The sequence below is a fragment of the Glycine soja genome, chromosome 18, assembly GCF_004193775.1.
Source record: "Glycine soja cultivar W05 chromosome 18, ASM419377v2, whole genome shotgun sequence".
Taxonomy (NCBI): domain Eukaryota; kingdom Viridiplantae; phylum Streptophyta; class Magnoliopsida; order Fabales; family Fabaceae; genus Glycine; species Glycine soja.
In genome coordinates, this window is record NC_041019.1 from 24,444,712 (window position 1) to 24,468,624 (window position 23,913).

The window sequence follows — 23,913 nt, forward strand, 5'->3', positions numbered from 1 at the left end:
CGCAATTATACTGTGCCAGTTGGAGATGTATTTTCCCCCTGTTTTCTTTGACATCATGATTCACTTGATTGTGCATCTGGTCAGAGAAATCAAATGTTGTGGTCCTGTTTATCTACGGTGGATGTACCCGGTTGAGCGATACATGAAGATCTTAAAAGGGTATACAAAGAATCTATATCGTCCGGAAGCATCTATTGTTAAGAGGTACATTGCAGAAGAAGCCATTGAATTTTGTTCAGAATACTTAGAGAAGGCTAAAGCTGTTGGGCTTCCTGAGTGTCGGCATGATGACAGAGTGGGTGGTAAGGGTTCAAGAGGACTGTAGGTGATCACTCCAAGTGTAGAAGATTTGTTACAAGCTCACTTGTATGTCTTGAACAACAGTAATGAAGTTTTGCCATACATAGTTAAGCATGAAGCTTTAGTCAAATAGAATAATCCGAAAATGTCAAAGAATTGGGCGTTGAAAAAGCATAACAAAACTTTCTGTGATTGGTTTAAAGATACAATCTTTGCAGATGAGAATGCTTCAGAAACATTAAGAAAACTAGCAGATGGGCCTAAAAGAAATGTTATAACCTGGCAAGGATACGACATAAACAAGTATTCATTTTACATAAACGCACAAGATGACAAAAGTACAATGCAGAACAGCGGGCTCACCCTAAGGGCTGAATCTCAACACTTTGCAAGTGTCAATGACGCCAATCCATGTGTAGCTTCCATCCCTTACTTTGGGTTCATTGATGAAATTTGGGAGCTTAATTATGTGAAATTTACAGTATGTGTTTTCAAATGTAAATGGGTTGACAGCAACACCGGTGTGCGCACCGATGATATAGGATTTACCCTGGTAGATCTAAAGAAACTTGGTTACCACAATGACCCTTTCATCATGGCAGAACAAGCTAGACAAGTATTTTACGTGCAAGACCCTTGTGATGAAAGGTGGTGTGTGGTTCTGCAGGGCAAAACAATTGGTGTTAATGTAGAAGATGATGATTCATACATGGACACCTATGTTAGTCCTTTGACCGCTCAAATCACTGGTAACATTGTCGGAGAAGAAGAAGCTGACGACGTTCATGCAAATCGAAATGATCATGATGAAGGAGAATTGATTAACATCGGCTAATGTAATTTTCTGCAGAGACAGAGGTCACCAAACCTAGTAAGTGACAACTACATTTTTCTCTTATTGAGGCAGTTTTTTGTTTCAATTTGCCTCCTTAGGACTTCATCCAGCTCATGTTTGTCGCCAGTTTCATCATCCACCACCCTTTTCTTCTCTGGCTTCTCACGTTCATTGTTGTTAAACCCACATTTATGCTCTCTTCCCTTCATGTCTTGTTTTATCACAACTTTAGCTGAATCTCCCATCTTCAGCATAGTTGAAACTCCTGTCTCATTGTCCAATGCCACACTTTGATGGCCTGTATCTCTTTTCTTCGTATGTTCTAGTGCTTCAGCTTCAGAATGCATAAAGCAATCAGAATTTCCGAGTGATCACCAAAGGCTTCTGCATCAGCATTGACACTCTCCACCCTTTTTGGTTTACGCTTCTGTGTTTTCTTCCGTGCCTCCTCGTTATAAATCTCAGCTTTATTCGAGGTTGCACTAGAACGATCACCACCAATCTGTGCTTCTTCCTCGTCTATCAGATTAATATCTTTCCTTTCAACTTTTGCTTTGTAAATTACAGTGTAGTTTTCAAAAGCAAAGGTGAAAGGAAAGATATTGAGCTGGTAGAGGAGGAACAGGCACGGATTGGTGCTGATCCTTCTAGTGGGACCTCCAATAAATCTGAGAATTATAAGGAGGAAGCATGGAAGAAAACACAGAAGCATAAACCAAAGAGGGTGGAGAGTGTCAACACTGATGCAGAAGCCTTTGGTGATGACTCAAAAATTCTGATTGCTCTATGCATTGTGAAGCTGAAGCAGTAGAACATACGAACAAAAGAGATACATGCCATCAAAATGTGGCATTGGACAATAAGACAGGAGATTCAACTATGCTGAAGATGGGAGATTCAGCTAAAGTTGTGATCAAACAAGACATGAAGGGAAGAAGGCATAAATATGGGTTTAACAACAATGAACGTGAGAAGGCACAGAAGAAAAGGGTGGTGGATGATGAAATTGCCGACAAACATCAGCTGGATGAAGTCCTATAAAGATCCTCCTCATTCTCAAAGAGGGGAACGAGCAACAATTTGAAGGTTGTATATTCAGGAACTAAAGAATTCAAAATAGCTAGTAATAAGAGGGATTTGTTTTTGGGATTTTCTGAGCACCAAGAGCGGCTACCCAAGAAGTTTGCACTTGAGGAGGGAAGGATATTTGCAGCTAATGAACAAGTTTCTTAACTATTTGTCCTTAAGATTTTACTGTTTCTTTTTGCTAATATGTAAATATAAATGGTATAAGGGTATGGCGTAAAAACATGGTCTATATTTACTTCTAAGATTGTTAGGGGTAAAAATGACCATGTCCCTATGGCATAACCTTATATTATTTATATTTACATATAATAAAAAAAACAGTAAAATCTGAAGGACAAATAGTTAAGAAAGTTGTTCATTAGCTGCAAATATCCTTCCCTCCTCAAGTGCAAGCTTCTTGCGTAGCCGCTCTTGGTGCTCAGAAAATCCCAAAAACAAATCCCTCTTATTACTAGCTATTTTGAATTCTTTAGTTCCTGAATGTACAACCTTCAAATTATTGCTCGTTCCCCTCTTTCTTTTCTGCAAAAAAGAAAATCAAATGCTGTCAAAACATGGATGAAGTCCTAAGAAAATCAATATCAAAGAAAACATGGATGAAATCACAATTAAAAAGCACAACTACCTATCTTTCAGAGTCCTTTGGTTAATTTGTCTTGTCTCCTTATGTGGTGGGGTTTTGTTTAATAATCTTATATTTTTGCCTTCCAAAAAAAACTTATCACTAATCCTCTTTTCATTAATCCAATTTTGTATGTTATTGTATAAAAGATCATGGGTTCTCCACCTGCCTCCACTACTCCTCCTCCTCCTCCTCCTCCTCCTCCTTCTCCTCCTCCTCCTCCTCCTACTTCGGACGCATTGGCTTCGACGTCTGCCGTGAAGCGGACACACAAAGCCTCACGCCTATGATCGTTGTCCACTAGACCACCTGGTGTTGAGAGACCAGTGGTGCATGTTGATCCTGCTACAGGGAAGGCCGACGGTCCCCACAAGAAGAAATTAAGAACATATTTGGGGATTGTGGCACGTGATAAGGTGGACATCACCTACGAGAACTGGAAGGAGGTCCCTACTGCTCAGAAGGACCTGATTTGGGAGGATATTCAGGTATTTCTCTTTTCTTATTTGATTGTGTGTAATTAATAGCCAAAAAATTTCATTATTGTAACAAATAAACTTTGTTTCATGTTTTCAGGCGGAATTTGATATCCCAGAGGCTTCTGACAATAGGACGAAAAGGAAGTTACTACAGACCGTGGGGGAGAGATGGAGGCAGTTTAAATCAGACCTCACGAGGAAATGGGCCCTTGCAGCCGATCAGGACGGTGTCGAGGACACTGTCTGTGACAAATACGGCATCAGCAAGGAAAAGTGGGCCCAGTTTTGCCAGACTCGCAGAGACCCTTCTTTGGAGGTATGTTCCTTTGCCATTTAAGTTGTTTTTCATATTAAACATGATGTTGTTATACTTCATTCTACCCATTTCAAACATTATAGTTTAATTTTTTCAGGATGTGCGCATGAAGGCACAGGCCATCCAGAAGCAGAATACTGCCCCCCACGTTTTGTCTCGTGGGGGTTATGATTATTTGGAGCATAAGCTCCTGGCTGAGAAGACCAAGAAGAAGATGCAGGAAGCTGCACAATCAGGAAGCGTTGATGGCGTCATCGACCCTCCATCCCCGGTCAGACGCCACGTGAAGTGGAAGATGGCCCGTACGAAGAAGACAGGGGAGATGACGACTGAGGCCGCAAAGGAAATCGTTGAGAAGATTGTAAGTCATGTTCAACTAACCATTACAATTATGTTTGAATATTTTGAGAATGCCATGTACCACTGTGTGTTTTCTGTGCTGGATTCGATTAAGGAGCAAGCCACACAGGGATCGTTCGTCCCCCATGGACGTCAGGATGTTCTGGCCGCTGCTATTGGACGTCCAGAGCACCCTGGACGTGTCCGTGGTATTGGAGTCGGTGTCACCATCAAGCAATACTTTGGATCGGCTCCACGGACGTCCCGCAGGGCTTCCTCCCTGCCTCCTGACGAACTACACCAGCTGACTCAGCAGATCAGGGACCAGCTAGAGGAGTCCATCACAGAGAAAGTGACGAGGCAGGTCATGGCATCCTTCAGCCACCTTCAGTCGCAGATGCAATCTCAGGTACTTGCAGTGCCTCCTGAGCCTCTGGTTGGTCCTGCTCCTTCCGGTTCTCGAGTGAGCACAAAGGGGAGTTGTGTTGATCCCTCAGGAAACGATCCTGAGACCGGTGACTCTGACAGGTGCAGCTTGTACATAGAAGCAGATCCTGCCCGCCTGGTTGCCATCGGGAGAGTTTATGAGGGATCCACTGTTGTTCATAACACTCCTTTGTTGCTTGGCCAAGTAAAGGTGAGTGTGGAGGAGGTTAGAGATGCAGATGCTCCAGTTCCTGTACCCACTGATGAGGTTTCCTTAGTGGGCCAGACACTTCACACCTTCCTTGCTTGGCCGACACATCTGGCAAGTCTTTATCACAGCAGGTACTTATTGTCCTTACTATATGTTTCTTCTTTTCAAATTAGGCTATTTAACTTTGTTTCATGAACAGGTAGCTGTGTCTCCGCCAAAACCACCTCCAAAGCCCGATCCGGAGGTCGATGATCCGCTTTATCTGATGACATTGACCATCCCAGAGCTTTTCTTGAGGCCTTATCAGGTTAGATGGGATGCCACCGTGTTCGGGGTCGTTAATCCAGATTTCCCCCTGTACATAAAGCACGAAGACCTCTCCGAAATCGCACACAGTGGTCAATGTCTCAGCATATCAGTGTTACAGTTGTGGATTCTGTAAGTCTTTATATAAAAGGCTTTTATTTACCTAAGTTATGGCTTTCAATTCATAAATATTTAACTTTGACTTAACATAAACAGGCATCTCACTGAAACATGTATGCAAGCGGGGAATTCTGATATCTATGGATTCCTCGAGCCTCAGTCCATTCAGAGGTCTGGGCAATCGCAGTTTGAATCTGAAAGTTACATAAAGAGTTGGATGCAGAGTTCACAACGCGATGTGTATCTTGGAGCCTACCTAAATGGGTAAGTCACAAAATAACAAAATTTAATTAATGTTTACTAATGTACTAACCCATTTTAGGTTCCACTGCAGCGGACATTGGTAGATAGTGGTCATCCTGCCCAAGGAACACTTAGTTGTCTGGTTTTGTTCATTGCATAACAGGCCAGACAACTACCTTAAGGGGATTATTAATAGGTTAGTGTTCTTTTCAATACATTTGCATTGTAATACCTCAATGTACAACACCAGTTTTTAATTGTTACTCATATGGAACAGTGCTACAAGGGTCTTGATGATGCTCCACAGCCTAAATCAAAGGCTCCTGCTAGGTGGATTGTCGTCAAGGTACGTCATTTACATAAAACTTCCACTTATATATATTTCTTTATGTGTCTGTACACTAGTTGTTTAATTAATATCCAAATTTCATTATGTATTTAGTGTAATAGACAAAAAGGAACTACTGAGTGCGGCTACTATGTCATGCACTGGATGTCCACCATCATTTTAGGAAGTTTTAGAAATAATTGGGAAGCGATAAGTTTATTTCAAAGAAAATCGATTTATTTATAATTTGTATTACATTATTAACTTAATATGATTTATTTAATCATGCAGTATTTTAACGACCCTAGACCATTGGAGCCCGAGAGATTAAAAGCATTGCGGATTCAGTGGGCATAGTTTTATCTCCGAGTTAGAGATCAGACCTTGGATTTAGGGACATTTTTTAACATTTTTTACATTTTTTACATTTTCTATGTAACACGAACATTGAATTCATTTGTTGATTGTTCTTTATAATATATAAATCAATTATTTGATGTTTATTATCATTAAAACTGCTTGAAAGCATAATAAAATGTTTATTTGTTGTGAATTAGGCCTCCTGAAATTGCATTTGACAGGTACAATTTTGGGTTTACTGTAAAAACAGAAAGTATATATAAAAAAAATATTTGAAAACAACATCGGTTATTAACAAAAACCGATGTTAATATCATAACCAACATCGGTTATAATAGAAAACCAATGTTAACGTTTGTATATTAACATCGGTTTTTTGTGTATAACCGATGTCAGCGTTTGTATTTTAACATCGGTTATCTGTGGATAACCGATGTCAACTATTGTACATTAACATCGGTTAATTATAAATAACCGATGTGAATATTTGAATAGTAACATCGGTTATTTATAATTAACCGATGTTATACACAAAGAACTACACCAAATAAGTGTAAGCATCATCAACGTTGACATCGGTTTTCTAGAAAAACGAATGTTAAGGGCATACATTAACATCGGTTATTCTAGAAAACCAATGTTAAACTAACATATTAACATCGGTTTTACTGAAAAACCGATGTCAACGTTCATCATGCCTACACTTTTTTTGCTGTTGTTCATTGTGTTTAACATCGGGTATTTGGAGAACCGATGTTGTCATATGTATGTTAACATCGGTTCTCCAAAACCGATGTTAACATTCATACATTCAACATCGTCACTTTCAACATCGGTTTTAGAACCGATGTAGAATGTTCTAAATAACCGATGTTGAAAGTGTATTTTCTAGTAGTGCAACTTTGACTTTGATAACGTATGTGACATGAAAGTACTTAGTTTGAATAACACCTTTTATGTCACATGATGATCAAAGTCAAACTTGTTAGTTTGAGTAATTACTTTAATGTCTTGTGTATTCTTTTATAAAAATTGGGACCGACTCTCATGTGACAACTCATGTGGGACTTACAAGTCAAAATAACAAGTCTCCATCATGTTACATGAGAGTCAGTCTCATCTTTCAAAAAATAACAATAAATAATATATTTTTAAAAAACTTTTAAAACCCCTTCACTTAAATGACAGGACTTGAACCTCATTGAATGGTGAACCCCAAACCCAACATTCCTTTCTTAAATAATTGAAAATGGTTCTTTGTATAGAATCACTTGAGGTATAAACTTTAAATAGTTTTTATTTATATTATTTTGATTATTTATTTATTTTTATAAGAAAAAGGGACCAACTCCCTCCCAATTTTTTTTATAAAGAAAACATAAAATGGAACTAACTATTTAGTTTAACTAGCGAATTGACTACATCAATAGTCAAAACAATCTTACATTAGTAATATGTTTCACAGCTACCCCATAATAGTATTTAGTTTATAAGAGTACTTCAATTTAGTCAATTAGCCTTATACTATCAGACATTCGAACACTTTGGGTTATTCTTTATTTCTATCAAGTTGTCGAAGGAATAAACTCATCCACAGTGTGGCGCTATTAAATCTGAAATCTTAAAGGAAGAAAAATGTTCGGAAGCCACTTTCAACAAACTACTCAAATACTGCTCAAGTTTGGGTTGCATTTCCAAGCATCGAAAATTTTCTCTGTAGAGATCAACATCGACATTCTAAGGGTGTTATCTTCAATGAATATCATTATGGTCATCCTTCCTGAATTTCCTTTAAAGCATGGTTTTACATAGCAGTCCGCAAACACAATTATGACCACAATATTGTTGTTGTGGTAGCGCCTGCAATTGTATTGGACCGCGATTGCGGTGTGATTTTCAATCACATGAAATGTCACAATGTAGCTGCATTGCAGTGTGATTTTCAATCACATGAAATGTCACAATGTAGCTGCAGTGGAACGGCATTGGAGCTGCAACGGAGCCTTAACACCGTTCTATTCCACTTTTTTTTGGTCAAAATTAAATTAAATGTAGATTTTAATCTTCTACTTTGAATTTCTAAGTGTCAATGGTCGAATGGATTTGGCTGTACAGGATATTAGGGGATATCAAATCTTCAAATGAATGAAAAGTTATGTTATGCTATAAATAAAAGATATGTCAATAATTAAAATAATTGTAAAATATATTCTTTTTTACATTCAATGCAAAAATTCATGCCCTTATCTACATTGCAACAATTGCAATGCCTGCAACCACAATGGCTGCAACTGCCACCACAATCACAATCGCAAATTAAAATCATGCTTTAATGTTTTTGTACATATTGCTTATGCATAGAACCTACTAAACCATAGGGGAAAATGACTACATGGAAGTAGGACTAGAAATTAGTCGAGTTGAGTTCAGTTTTGCTTGACTCAGCTCATTAATATTTAGCTCAACTCAAAATTAAAAGCTCGATTCGAGCTCAACATAAACTCTTTTTTTAGCTCGAAATCAATTTAGTTCAAGCTCACAAACAACTTGGTTCAACTCATCAAATTTTTTAAATCTTATGCATTTCAAAATTTCTATTTATTAGTAAATTTTAGATAAAATGACTATTTAATTTTTTAAAAAGGATAAAATGAACTTATTCTATTATTTTTATAGGGCCACAAGGCATGACTCACTAATAATAATATTTTACGACATCAAATTAAAGGTGGTTTTGAGAAACCGTCTTAAAATAAAATACGGTGGCAAAGTTGTAATTAAAAGAAGTTGAATGATGACAGTTTTTACCAAGACCGTCCTCGTTGACATTTTTCGCTTTCCAAACATGACAGTTTTTAGAAAAAATCGTCATAGTCTAAACATTAATTTTCTCGCTCCTTTCTCACTTTTCACACTTCCTCCAAACCCTCACTCTTACTCTCACCCTAACTTCCTCCAAACCCTTGCCTCCCTCTTCTGCTCCGTCGTCACTGCCAAAGTCCTCTCCTTCAAGTTCCTTGGCTTCGACCTCTCCCTCCTCTGCATCCTCCACTTCATATCTCAACTTCCAAGGCTTCGTTGATTTCGGTAGCCGCTACCTCTCCATCTCTTGGGGCGGGATCTAGTGGGAGAAGCAAGTCCACACCTCCGTCCAGATCCATCTTTAAGGCGGCATGTCCATCCTCGTCACTGGCGCAATTGGCTTCGTCCGCTCCCATGTATCCCTTGCATTAAAATGATGTGGAGACGACATCGTCGGACTCGACAAGCACGACGTCTTCATCGTTGAAGGCGACCACAACGACGTCAAGCTCTTGGCAATGCATTGATGCACGTGATGCACCTCGCGGCACAGGCCGTGTTGACGACGCAAGAAGGAAGGAGTTTATGGTTTTGTCAGTATCATCTATCTGGGTTTTATGGAGGACTTGGGGGTTAGAATGTCAGTAAAGGTTCGTTCATTGTTTTGTTTCATTTCACTTTCTTCCATGCTGAGGAGGCTCATTAGTTTTGTTTGTGTGTGCTGATTAGACTGTGAACACCAAGTTGGTGTTTATTCTATAAAATCTCCCTATAAATGACTTATGCAAAATTTCACTACCTAATTTGATCTGCATGTCCTTGGTAACTAGCGCCTTTTATGGAGCATCAAAGTTCTCCTTCAGGTCAAAGTTTTTGCTTGGTGTGCTTGTTAGGACTATCTTCCCACCTGCATCAAACTCCACTCCAAAGCTATTAATTGTTCCCATTCTTTTGAAAATTTTTCCGCATCCCAGTTCTATCAATTGGGGTTTGTGCATCAAGAATGAAGCTGGTTTTTTCATCATAGCTCGCACAACTTGGTTGAATCAACCTCTTTCTATTTTTGAAGGTGAAGCCATGGATCACCTCCTGGCTATATGGTGGCTTCAAGAGCTTGTTGTTTCCCATGTTATCATGACATGGATTGCAAGATTGTTGTTGACAAGCTCAGGGTTTCCTTTGCAGATCATTATGAGCTAGGTTCTATATTTAAGTAGTGTCGATCCCTCCTCTGTTATTTACCAAACTTTTCTACCAATTAAGTTTGTTCCAAGGCAAACTAATGCAGTAGCTCATTCCCTCGCAAGGGTTGCTGCATCTAATGCTAGTCTTTTTTATTATCATACCATTCCCTAATGTATTGACTCTCTTCTTATTAAAGATATGATTTAAGTTTTGTTCTCTAAAAAAAAAAGAGGTAATATGGGTTCAGAAAATTTGCTAGTGTTCCATCGTGTTTGTTGGGCGTTGGGTTCTGATCGAGGTCGTACCCGAATCAAATAAACATGAAAATGCAGTAACTAGGAAGTGATCCTAGGTCGTTTCCCAACGAGCAATGACAAACCAAATGTTCATAATATACTTGCACAGTAACAGTAACGATTAGGGGGGTTTGTTTGTTTTGTGATTAAAGAGCAAAACAAGTAAACTGGAATATGAAACTACTAATATTAAAAACGGGTTGTTTCCTCTGATTCAGAAGCCATTCTCTTATCCTGGGTTATGGAGAATTCGTCCCTAATAGTCAACCACTTAATCCAACCCTATTTCAATTTATTAAGCGAAAATCAACTTAGGGTTGTCAATACGTGATTAGGCACCACATACACCAGTTAGCCCTTCGTCCATTAAGCATGAACGCAAGTTAGGCTCAGAGGCAATTAATCGAACACGAAGCGTGCACTGATTAATGTTCACGAATTTGGGATAACTGGTGAACGGAAAACTGCCAGGAAACCACATTACAAACGAAACCTCAAAGAGAGTTGAGCTTCGTCCTCAAAAGGAAACAACACCAGAAAAACTAGCCTACCATAGATTCAAACAGAAAATGCAAATGAAACATGAAGCAGAAACGTAAATGAACAGAAACCTAAATGAATAGAAATGTAAATGAAACAAAAACGTAAATGAGATAGAAACGTAAATGAAAGTAGAAGAAGAAGCAAGAACGAAATTGTAATTAGAAGCAGAAAAACGGAAAATTGCATTAAGAACGAAGACAGTAGCCTTAGAATAGAAAAACGTCAAAACCTAAAACAAAAGCTCTGAATAATAAAATAGCATAACAGAATAGCCTTGCACGAATCCCAAGGCTACTATTTAAAAAGAGTCACTCAAAGTCACTGGGCCCTATTACAATACTCTGGCCCAAAACAAAATAAACACTGAACTACATAAAATAAAATTGCGAAATTTCTTAATTAGAAACTAACTAAGGTAAGTGCTGCTTTATTTGCCCTCTTCAAGTCCATAACCAAAATCCGGATTAAGCCCAATGTTTCATTAATTCTTGAAATTAGATTAAAAACATCAAATTAGCTAAATGAGCCCAAATAATAAAACTGCCTGATTAATTGACAATTAAGACCAATCAGTAATTAAAATGGTGCAAAAAGGATTTAGAAAATAGAAGAAAATGATGGCACATCAGGTTCATTGCCTTAGTTACGAATATTATAAAGCATTGTTTCTTATTTTTAGTAAGGGGGAGAAGGGTATATATACTTGGTTCACTACGTATTTATGTGTGAATATTATTTGTTGGTTTTTATTGCCTTTTGGTTTTTACATTGAGGAAAAACAAGGACTATAATTTCAATGTTTTGTCTGGATTCATGATATGGTTGAGTATATTTATTTTTTTGTGTTGTGAACATTTTTTCACACCTGAATTTGCATTGAGCTTGTCCTTAACACATAGGTATCAGGAACACATGCTGAAATTAAAGGGATGGGGTCCAAAAGATGCAGATGCAAGAGGTACAACTAGACTGACTAGTAATCTTATTGACATTCCTAACAAAGGGAGACGATTATCAATGGATGCTAGAATTGATAATTTCCATGTTGGAAGCTCAACAGATGGTATGACAAGGGGTCTTGGTTCTGAGAAAAAATGACATAGCGTGTCTGGTTTTACTCCTCAACATGCTCATTCACTAGCCACTGATAAGATTAGGATGAGGGAGAGGCAGGCTTTGGGTAAAAACCGTGAAGAAATTGAAGAGATATGGTTAGAGATACTTGAGAGGATACAAGTTACTAGTCTAAAAGAGTTTCTGTTTAAAGAAGACAAGATGATCTTTATTAGTTTTGGGGAAGGTGAGAATCAAATCTGCACAATGCTTATTTAATAATGCAATTAATTATATTTTGTATTGATAAGACTAAAATCTTCCTCTTTGAAATGTCATTCTGTGTTAATATAATATTCATAATTTTTCAATACATTTTAGATCTAGAACTAGGGGATAAATTTGTCTTGTATTTGATTGCACTAGATGTAGTATCATGCAAAGGGCCTGAAAATTCTGATATGGTAGCATTGTTAATGTTGTTATTAGAGTTTATCATAAAGTTAACATGGTTAACAATCTCGTGACACTCAGCTTTTAGTAGTGTCATTATCAGTGTTAATATAACATGCACAAGTTATGATAGTGTTGCTCGTGTGTTTATTTGACATTTGCTTTACTCGTCAACATTCACCATTTATCTAATGATATTTGATGGTTTTTTGTACAACTCCAACTGTGCAACTAATGTTTAGTTCTCAATTGACCAAATCTATTGCCGAGAAGTTCTGAGGTCATATCTTACTAGCATTTTAATCTGTCCTTGGATCTTCTATGATAATAGAAATTACATGTGAGCATGGGAACCATAGATACCCATGATTCTTATGGAATTTTGCTTATGTTTACTCTACTGCAATAGAGTAGTGGTATACCCACTAATTTGCATGAATTTATTGTGAATTGAGCCTCAAAATACACTCTTTTGATGTTCCATAGGTTAATACATTAAAGCCCTAACTTAATTTAATATTATAGTGATGTTATAACTTGTTTGTAACACTTTAAAACTCAGATTCTGCCAAAAACATAAAATTTTTCCAGCACTGGTTCCTGTTTTAATTGTATGAAATTAAATTACCTTTAAGTGTGTTTTTAAATTAAAAATACTGTTAGACCCTAACCCTATGGTAATCAACCAAAACATGAAAATTAAAGGGTGTATGACACTTTTTGGGTCAATTTGCTGCATAATTCAGCAGTAATTTACAGCAGCATTTAACTTAGCTTTAATTCATTTTTAGTGAGCCAACCAAATGGGTCACTTAAGACGCTCTATTTGTACCTTGCTGCAGGATTGAAAATTTGTCAAATTCATGTGGGTTGTTATGGTACTGATTTCAAGCTTAAATTCAGGAAGTTAATTTGTTTCGATTGTATTTTGATGATTCAAAAGTTACTAAATCATTACCAAGGGTATGTGACCAAGCTATGCATTTTCAAGTGCTTATAACATGTATATGTGCCATTTTTCTGCATAATTATAAAGAACATATTAGCTGCATATATCTATGTTATAACTTATAATAACTAATTAATTGGAAAATCATTTACTCCTCTTAAGAGACTAGAACCAAGATCAAGGAGCTTGCTATGCTGGAAAGCATCAAGTGTAACCCGGCGAATTTGTTGTTATCTCTCAAACGAAAAATGACCCCAAGTACAAGGAAAAGGTAACCTCTTATTGTTTTTTATGTGCTTCCTAACTATTTTTGACAATAAAAATTGTCAACTTTGTATGACTTTTCCTTTAGTTTAATTAGTTCCAATATTCTAGTTTTTCACATCACTAACCATATTGATTTTGAAAATGCTATGATTTTTCCTTTTGATTATTTCAGGCTAAAAAGGTCATGAAGGATCTGATGCAATCCTACCCTGCAAGGGCATTGGATAGAAGACTCCAAGAAGATTGGGCCAGAGATGCAAGAGAAGGCCCTAGGGTTCTCATGAGCCTTAGGGTAGATTTCGGGCCCATGGGCTAAGTATGAGCCCACTTATCTTTGTACATATTAGATTAAGGTTTCATTATTTTTTGGCCTTATATGCAGGGCTCCATAATATAGGTAAGGTATCCTAGAAATGTAGGATTTTTTAGCCCTTGTATTTTAGGGCACCTAGACTAGTTTTTGTATTAGGGGTAGTTTTGTAGTTTCACATGCATTAAGTGAATATTTGATGTGTGTGGTTGGAAATAAATTTAATTGAATTGGGAGAAGCTCAATCCTATTAAATTTTACAGGGGGGTGAGCATTTGCTTGCTACACCTGATTGCCATATCATATAGTCACACTTTGTGCATGTCCTTTATGCTTTACATGCCTCATGACACCTAAGCACACTTAGTGGAGAATCTTGGACTTGATCTTGGATTAGTGGGCTGAACCATAGCTAAAATTCACTAATCATAATTAGTGAAATCTTGGCTCCAAAATTTGGCTCCATAAATTCAATTTCAAATTCAAGTGAAATTTGAATAGAAATTCAAATTTCCCTCCAATTTTGTGTGACACTTAGGCTATAAATAGAGGCCATGTGTGTGCATTTTTTTTTTTCAACTTTGATCATTTGAGAATTACACTTCAAAGTTCAGACCACAATTGAGGCACAAAATTTCATTCTCCTTCTCTTACTCTCCCTCCACTCATCTTCTCCTACCTTCAAGCTCTTATCCATGGCTTCCTATGGTGGTGAGCTTCTTCTAGACTCATCTTCTCCTTGAAATGGCATCTCCTCTCAACTCTTCTTCTTCTCCATTCTGCTACCATTAAAATTCAAGAAGCAAAGGACTCTATTGATGAAGAAGATCCAAGGCCTACAAGCTCCACATGGAGCTCCTATGTGGAGCTTGTAGGCCTTGGATCTTCTTCATCAATGGAGTCCTTTGCTTCTTGAAGTTTGATGGCAGCGGAATGGAGAAGGAGAAAGATGATTTGAGATGCCACTTCAAGGAAAAATGAGTCTAGAAGAAGCTCACCACCATAGGAAGCCATGGATAAGAGCTTGAAGGTAGGAGAAGATGAATGAAGGGAGAGAGAGAAAATGAGCACGAAATTTTGTGCCTCAAAAGAGGTATGAACTTTGAAGTTTAATTCTTGAATGATCAAAGTTGAAAAAATGCACACACATGGCCTCTATTTATAGCCTAAGTGTCACACAAAGTTAGAGGGATATTTGAATTTTTATTCACATTTGAAATTGAATTTGTAGAGCCAAATTTTGGAGCCAAAAGTTCACTAATTATGATTAGTGAATTTTAGATATGGTTCAGCCCACTAATCCAAGATCGAGTTCAAGATTCTCCACTAAGTTTGCTTAGGTGTCATGAGGCATGTAAAGCATGAAGGACATGCACAAAGTGTGACTATATGATATGGCAATCGGGTGTAGCAAGCAAATGCTCACCCCCCTGTAAAATTTAATTGGATTGGGCTTCTCCCAATTCAATTAAATTTATTTCCAACCACACACATCAAATATTCACTTAATGCATGTGAAATTACAAAACTACCCCTAATACAAAAACTAGTCTAGGTGCCCTAAAATACAAGGACTGAAAATTCCTACATTTCTAGGGTACCTTACCTATATTATGGAGCCCTAAATACAAGGCTCAAAAATAATGAAACCTTAATCTAATATGTGCAAAGATAAGCGGGCTCATACTTAGCCCATGGGCCCGAAATCTACCCTAAGACTCATGAGAACCCTAGGGCCTTCTCTTGCATCTCTAGCCCGATCTTCTTGGAGTCTTCTATCCAATACTCTTGCGGGGTAGGATTGCATCATTCCCTCCCCCCTAAAAAGAACAAAAACATATGTATTAGTGGTGTTTGGTATGTTGAACTAAGGTAAGGTCTGAAAACCCATTTCTTGGGCATCTTCCCATGAAGGAACATGGTTCTTCACTAACTCAATGAGTGGTGCTACAAGTATAGAAAAATATGGGACAAACCTTTTGTAAAAGTTTGTTAAGTCATGGAAGCCCCAAATTTTTCTTATAGTTGGTGGAGTGGGCCACTCAGGAATGACCTTTATTCTCTTAGGGTTCATGGGAACCCCTTGATCACTATTTAAAAAATTAAGAAAAGTAATGCAATAAATGATGCAATCCTACCCCGCAAGGGCATTGGATAGAAGACTCCAAGTAGATTGGGCCAGAGATCCAAGGGAAGGACCTAGGGTTCTCATGAGCCTTAGGGTAGATTTTGAGCCCATGGGCTAAGTATGAGCCCGCTTATCTTTGTAAATATTAGAATAGGTTTTTTTTCCTTCGTTTAGGCCTTGTATTTTGGCCATTCTAGTAGTATAGGGTTTTAGCCTTGTATTTCAAGGCATTTTGAGTAGTCTTTGTAGTATGGACTTTTTTTGTATTTTCATGTATTTTGTCATGGGGGTGAGCTTAGCTATTATAGGGGGTGTGTAGCTAAGTTCTAGCTTTTCATCTCAAGGAGGTGAGCTTAGCTATTAGAGAGGTGTGTGTAGCTAAGCTCTAGCTTCTTTAGGAATCTTTTCAAGGAAGCTTCTCAAGGAGGTGAGCTTAGTTATTAGAGGGGTGTGTGTAGCTAAGCTCTAGCTTCTCAAGGAAGTTTTCTCAAAGAAGCTTCTCAAGGAAGTTTTCTCAAGAAAGCATCTCAAGGAAGCTACCTAGTCTATAAATAGAAACATGTGTAACACTTGTTGTAACTTTGATGAATGAGAGTCTTGTGAGACACAACTCAAAGTTCAACTTCTCTCCCTTTTTCTTCCTTCAATTTCGTGCTCCCCCCTCTCTCTTTCTCTCCCTCTTTCTTTTCCTCCATTGAAGCATCCTCTCCAAGCTTCTTATCCAAGGCTCATCTTGATGGTGAAGCTCCTTCTTCCATGGCTTATTCCCTAATGGATGGCGCCACCTCTTACCTCTTCTCCTTTGTCTTCTGCTGCATCTCCATGGTGGAAAATCACCATTAGAGGACCTCAATGAAGCTCAAAGATCCAGCCTCCACAGAAGCTCCACAAGCAAGCTTCCATCTAGTGGTAATCAGAGCACAAGAGCTTCAAGTAGGTGCTCCTTAAACCTCCATTAATTTTTTTGCTTTACCTTCTCTTCCATTGTTTTTTCTTCATTTTTCTCCATGTATCTCCTCACATGTCTTGTTCTAAATGTTTTTAACATGATTCTTTAGAGTTTGCACCGATTAAACTTGCTATAGAAGTTAGATTTGATTTTTTATGGTTCAAATTTCTTGTTCTTGTTCTTGAACCATGAATTGTGTTGAGTTTAGGTTCCTTTGAGTTTTGTCTTGTTATTTTTTGTGGCTGAAACCTAAACCATAAAATTCTTACAAAAATATTAAAGTAGAAGAAAACCTCAAAAATCTAGAGTGACTTGTTCACCTATTGTAGTTTTGTCATAGAAGTCATGTCTAGTCATGAAACTTGTCACATAAGATTTCTTATGTTGTGCTGAATTTTATTTTCTTGTTTCTTTGTCTAACTCATTTGCTCATGAGTGTATGAAATTCTTTTAGCCTATTATTTGATTTGAGTCAAATCTTTCAAGTTAATTAGTCCTTAACATGTTCATGCAAAATTCTTAGAGAGTCTTGGATTGTGAACCTTTTCTTGAACTTTTTGGTTTCCTTATGATTGTGTCTATTATGAATTTGAGTTTTGGTGATTGAATTGCTTGCTGAAATGTTGATCCTAAGTGAATATTGAACTCCTAAAACTGTGGTAAACAATCCTAGTGAGTTCAACATACATAGGAAGGTTGAAAGTAAGCCCAAGGCAATCAATATACCATGCTTAAAGAAACAAATCGCTGGTGCTGGCAGCTTGGACATACAAACTTGTAAAAATTACTGAGAATTGGTTACTTTTAATTTTGAGCTGAAATTTTTACTTAATTTTCTAGACATCTGGAAAAAAGTTATAAAAAAAGAAACAAGTGATTTAGATAAAAGGAAAAAATACAAAAAATCACACAAGTTGGCAGGAAATCAGTATCCAGAAAAAAAAAGGTGAAAGGGAAGTGTGCTTGTTGTTTTGGCTCAAAATTTATTCTATAATTGGAAATTTCAATTGAAAATTAGTGTGAAGACAAGTGCCAAAGCTAGAGGTTTGTTGAGTCTTTTTTTCAGTTTTTTTACTCTACTCTAGAGCCATTCTAAGTTTTTCTTTGAGTCCTAGCTTGCTTCTATGTCCTTTTCATTGCTTTAATTGTTGAATATTCCTTGAAAAATTGTCTTGTTAAAACTCCATTGGTTTAGCTTTCATTTCATTTTTATTGGTCTTTGATTATTGCTTGTCTCTTTGTTTCCTTGTTTGTGGGTTGCCATATAGGGAATTGGAAGGAGGATTGGTGCCATCCCTTGAAGAATTTGAGTCCAAAAGCAAGAGGCCAACCACCTTAAGAGCTATTGGACTAAGAAGCACTCCAAATTGAGTGAATCACCAAAGAGAGAACAACCACCAAAATTGAGGACCGTTTTGTAATTTTGTAATTTACAATTTACTTACCTTCATTGCTTTCAAGTTTTGTAACAAAAAGGCCTTTCATTGGAAGTGTGTTGGGAGCCTCCAATAGGTTACCAAACTTCCATTTGTGTGTAATAATTTTAGGCAATTTTTCCTTAGGATAGTGAATGTTTTGTTAGGAACATTGAATGTGGTCATCCAAACACTCTTAGGATTCGCCTAGTTTACATTTCTTGCTTACTTTCATAGCTTATTTCCTTTACCTTCCATTGTCAAACCGCCTAGATAGCTTTCCTTTTACAAATTAGTTTTTTACCTTATCTTTCACACCTCTTTTAGTGTTTATTTGGCTAGTTTCAACCATAGTTTCTTTTACCTTTTGTTTTCAAACCTCCAACAAGAAAGAACCACAACTTAGGAACCAACATGAGTCATCATTCATCTAGTGTTAATGGCAAGGGTACTAGTCATAAAGACCCTTTATCTAGAATCTTAGATGAGTTGAGTTCCCTCAAGTTATGGAAAGAAAAACAAGAGAGAAAAGAAAAAGGAAAAAAAAGAGTGGAAGAAATAAGTCAAGATGAAAGAAAGAAAATAAGAGAGGAAGAAAGAAGAAAAATAATGAAAGAAATGAAAAGAGAAAAACATGTCTCCTATAGTAGTCATAACTCTTACAAAAGCCTAAGTGAAGAACTTCGTGACTATTACGAAGGAAGGCATAAGTCACATCTTAGACCTCACTCCCATAGAAGAGAAAAGGAAAGAAAGCCTCAAGAGGCTAACATTAAACTCTCATACTTCCATGGGAAGGACAATGTAGAGGCTAACTTAGATTGGGAAATAAGGGTAGAGCAACAACTTAAAAAGAAGTCTACTTCAAAATCTTATGGCTCTCACTCTTATCCAAAGAAAGACCAAGGTCAAGGCATCTTAGGGGTGACACCTTCTAAGCCCAAAGATGATAAGGGGAAGACAATAGAAAAGCAAGCCCCTAAGGCTAGTATGCAAGAGAAAACTATCTCTATAAAGTGCTTTAAATGTCTTGGAAGAGGACACATTACTTCTCAATGCCCCACCACAAAAACCATGATTACGAGGGGCCAAGACATTTATAGTAGCCAAGATGAGGCTACTACTTCACCTTCCTCTAGTGAAAGTGAAGAAGCAAAAGGGGAAGAATCTAGTGAAGAAATCTACCCCCAAGAAGATGGACAACCATTAGTGGTTAAAGAGAAGTGTAAGGAGGTAAGTGTCTCCTACAAGAGGTTAGCTAAGAAGGAAACTCATTTTACAATAAAGACAAACATTAAAGAAACTTTCCCTCTTAGACAACCTCCACATTTTCTCTTTTGTAAAAAGGCACTTGCTAGCATTGCCACACCTCTTGGGCTTGAGTTTATTCCTCAAGTAAAGAAGTTGTTGGATGAGGGTTTGGTTCGCAAGAGCTTAAATCCTTGTGCTTTGTTGGTGCCCAAAATAGGTATTATTAGGCACCAAGTCCCTAAAATAGGTGGTATGATGAATGTTTTGAGTGGTGCAACCCTCTTTTGTAAAATCACTCGTACACCTAACATCTTCATGGTGTGTGTACATAGGGACCCATTAGGTAGGTTTGTTCTTATTTTTAGTTTCAATACAAACTTAGGTACTCGTATGGGACACCTTAGGTTTGTCATACTTTTTGGTAGGAATAATCAATATGGAAATACTGAAAAAGGTATGTTTTATTGTGTTACTTTTCTTAATTTTTCAAATAGTGATCAAGGGGTTCCCATGAACCCTAAGAGAATAAAGGTCATTCCTGAGTGGCCCACTCCACCAAGTATAAGAAAAATTGGGGGTTTCCATGACTTAACAAACTTTTACAAAAGGTTTGTCCCATATTTTTTTATACTTGTAGCACCACTCATTGAGTTGGTGAGAAACCATGTTCCTTCATGGGAAGATGCCCAGGAAATGGGTTTTCAGACCTTACCTTACTTCAACATACCAAACACCACTAATACATATGTTTTTGTTCTTTTTACAGGTGTTGAGGGAAGGACCCCAGAGTATGAAGAACCTCGGGATTTGAGGTCAAATCCTTTCCAAGGTGGAGGGAATGATGCAATCCTACCCCGCAAGGGCATTGGATAGAAGACTCCAAGTAGATTGGGCCAGAGATCCAAGGGAAGGCCCTAGGGTTCTCATGAGCCTTAGGGTAGATTTTGAGCCCATGGGCTAAGTATGAGCCTGCTTATCTTTGTAAATATTAGAATAGGTTTTTTTCCTTCGTTTAGGCCTTGTATTTTGGCCATTCTAGTAGTATAGGGTTTTAGACTTGTATTTCGAGGCATTTTGAGTAGTCTTTGTAGTATGGACTTTTTTTGTATTTTCATGTATTTTGTCATGGGGGTGAGCTTAGCTATTATAGGGGGTGTGTAGCTAAGTTCTAGCTTTTCATCTCAAGGAGGTGAGCTTAGCTATTAGAGAGGTTTGTGTAGCTAAGCTCTAGCTTCTTTAGGAATCTTTTCAAGGAAGCTTCTCAAGGAGGTGAGCTTAGTTATTAGAGGGGTGTGTGTAGCTAAGCTCTAGCTTCTCAAGGAAGTTTTCTCAAAGAAGCTTCTCAAGGAAGTTTTCTCAAGGAAGCTACCTAGTCTATAAATAGAAACATGTGTAACACTTGTTGTAACTTTGATGAATGAGAGTCTTGTGAGACACAACTCAAAGTTCAACTTCTCTCCCTTTTTCTTCCTTCAATTTCGTGCTCCCCCCTCTCTCTTTCTCTCCCTCTTTCTTTTCCTCCATTGAAGCATCCTCTCCAAGCTTCTTATCCAAGGCTCATCTTGGTGGTGAAGCTCCTTCTTCCATGGCTTATTCCCTAATGGATGGCGCCACCTCTTACCTCTTCTCCTTTGTCTTCCGCTGCATCTCCATGGTGGAAAATCACCATTAGAGGACCTCATTGAAGCTCAAAGATCCAGCCTCCATAGAAGCTCCACAAGCAAGCTTCCATCAATAAAGCATACCTTTTTCTGTATTTTCATGTTGATTATTCCTACCAAAAAGTATGACAAACCTAAGGTGTCCCATATGAGTACCTAAGTCTGTATTGAAACTAAAAATAAGAGCAAACCTACCTAATGAGTCCCTATGTACACAAATCATGAAGATGTTGGGTGTACGAGTGATTTTCCAAAAGAGTGTTGCACTACTCAAAACATTCATCATACCACCTATTTTAGGGAAGCCTAATAATACTTATTTTGGGCACCAACAAAGCACAAGGATTTAAGCTCTTGCGAACCAAACCATCATCCAACAACTCCTTTACTTGAGGAATAAACTCAAGCCTAAGAGGTGTGACAATGCTAACAAGTGTCTTTTTATAAAGGAGAAAATGTGGAGGTTGTCTAAGAGGGGAAATTTCTTTAATATTTGTATTTATTTCAAAATGCCTTTCCTTCTTAGCTAACCTCTTGGAGGAGACGCTTACCTCCTTACACTCCTCCAAAACCATTAAAGGTTGTCCTTTTTCTTGGGGGTAGATTTCTTCACTAGATTCTTCCCCTTTTGCTTCTTCACTTTCACTAGAGGAAGGTGAAGTAGTAGCCTCATCTTGGCTACTATAAATGTCTTGGCCCCTCATAATCATGGTTTTCTTGGTGGGGCATTGAGAAGTAATGTGTCCTCTTCTAAGACATTTAAAGCACTTCATGGAGCTAGTCTTCTCTTGCATACTAGCCTTAAGGGGTTGCTTTTCTGTTATCTTCCCCTTATCATCTTTGGGCTTAGAAGGTGTCACCCCTAAGATGCCTTGACCTTGGTCTTTCTTTGGATACGAGTGAGAGCCATAAGATTTTGAAGTAGACTTCCTTTTAAGTTGTTGCTCTACCCTTATTTCCCAATCTAAGTCAATTGTAACCCAATCATGAAGTAGACTATAGGAGGCATGTTTTTCTTTTCTTAACTCTTTTAGTATTTTCCTTCTTTCTTCTTCCCATATTTTTTCCCTCTCATCTTGATTTATTTTTACCCTCTCATCTTGATTTATTTTTACCCTCTCTTTTCCATTTTCTTTTCTTTCTAGTTTTTCTTTCCATAACTTGAGGGAACTCAACTCATCTAAGATTCTAGATAGAGGGTCCTTATGACTAGTACCCTCGCCATTAACACTAGATGAATGATGACTCATGTTGGTTCCTAAGTTGTGGTTTTTTCTTGTTGGGGGTTTGTAAAAAAGGTAAAGGCTAAGGTTCCAAAAGAACTCAAGATAAGAGTGATGAGAAAGAACAAAGTACTATGCAATAACAAGATAAACTAGGTGTGGCTAGTAAAGAAAATAAACTATGAAAGTAAGCAAGAAATTAAAGTGAAAGAAATGTAAACTAGGCGGATCCTAAGAGTGTTTGGATGACCTCATTTAAGGTTCCCAACAAAAAACTCACTATCATAAGGAAAAATTGCCTAAAATTATTACACACAAATAGAAGTAGGATGACCTATTGGAGGCTCCCAACTTACTTCCAATGAAAGGCCTTTTTGTTACAAAATTTGAAAGCAATGAAGGCAAGTAAATTCTCAATTAAAAAAATTACAAAAAGGTCCTCAATTTTGGTGGTTGTTCTCTCTTTGGTGATTCACTCAATTTGGAGTGCTTCTTAGTCCAATAACTCTTAAGGTGGTGGGCCCTTTGCTTCTTGACTCAAATTCTTCAAGGGATGGCACCAATCCTCCTTTCCAATTCCCTATATGGCAACTCACAAACAAGGAAACAAAGAGACAAGCAATAACCAAAGACCAAAAAAATGAAATGAAAGCTAAACCAATAGAGTTTTAACAAGACACATTTTCAAGGATTATTCAACAATTAAAGCAATGAAAAGCACACAAAAGCAAGCTAGAACTCAAAGAGAAACCTAGAATGGCTCTAGACTAGAGTAGAAAAACTATAAAAAAAAAAAGAGACTCAAGAAACCTCTAGTTTTGGCACTTGTTTTCACAATAATTTTCAATTGAAATTTCAGAACTAAGATTGGTATAAAATAGGCACCAATTATAGAACAAATTTCGAGCCAAAACAACAAGCACACTTCCCTTTCACTTTTTTTTCCTGGGCACTGAATTTTCTGCCAACTTGAGTGATTTTTATTATTTTTTACTTTTATCCAAATCACTTGGTTCTTTTTTTATAATTTTGGTACAGATGTCCAAAAAATTCATTAAAAAATTCAGCTCAAAGTTCGTAGTGACCATTTCCCAGTAATTTATACAAGTTTGTATGTTCAAGCTGCCAGCACTAGCAATTTCAACCTAGAAATCAAGAATAGTGTTTATGTTGCTTAAGGCTTGGATAGTTACAATTTGTGTTTGCTTATGCTCAATTATCTTGAATAACACAATTCAAGAGAGCTTAAGACTTATTTTGATTCACAAATCCAGCCACAACTCAACTTCATCATAGGCATCATGTAGGAAACTTAGAAAACAAAACAAAAAGTTCAACAACAAGATTACTTATAGGAATTGATTTAAAACATGTTATGAACTAAATAACATGCATGGATTAGACTCAAAATTCAAAAGATAGGCTAAGAATGACAGGAATAAATGAACAAATGT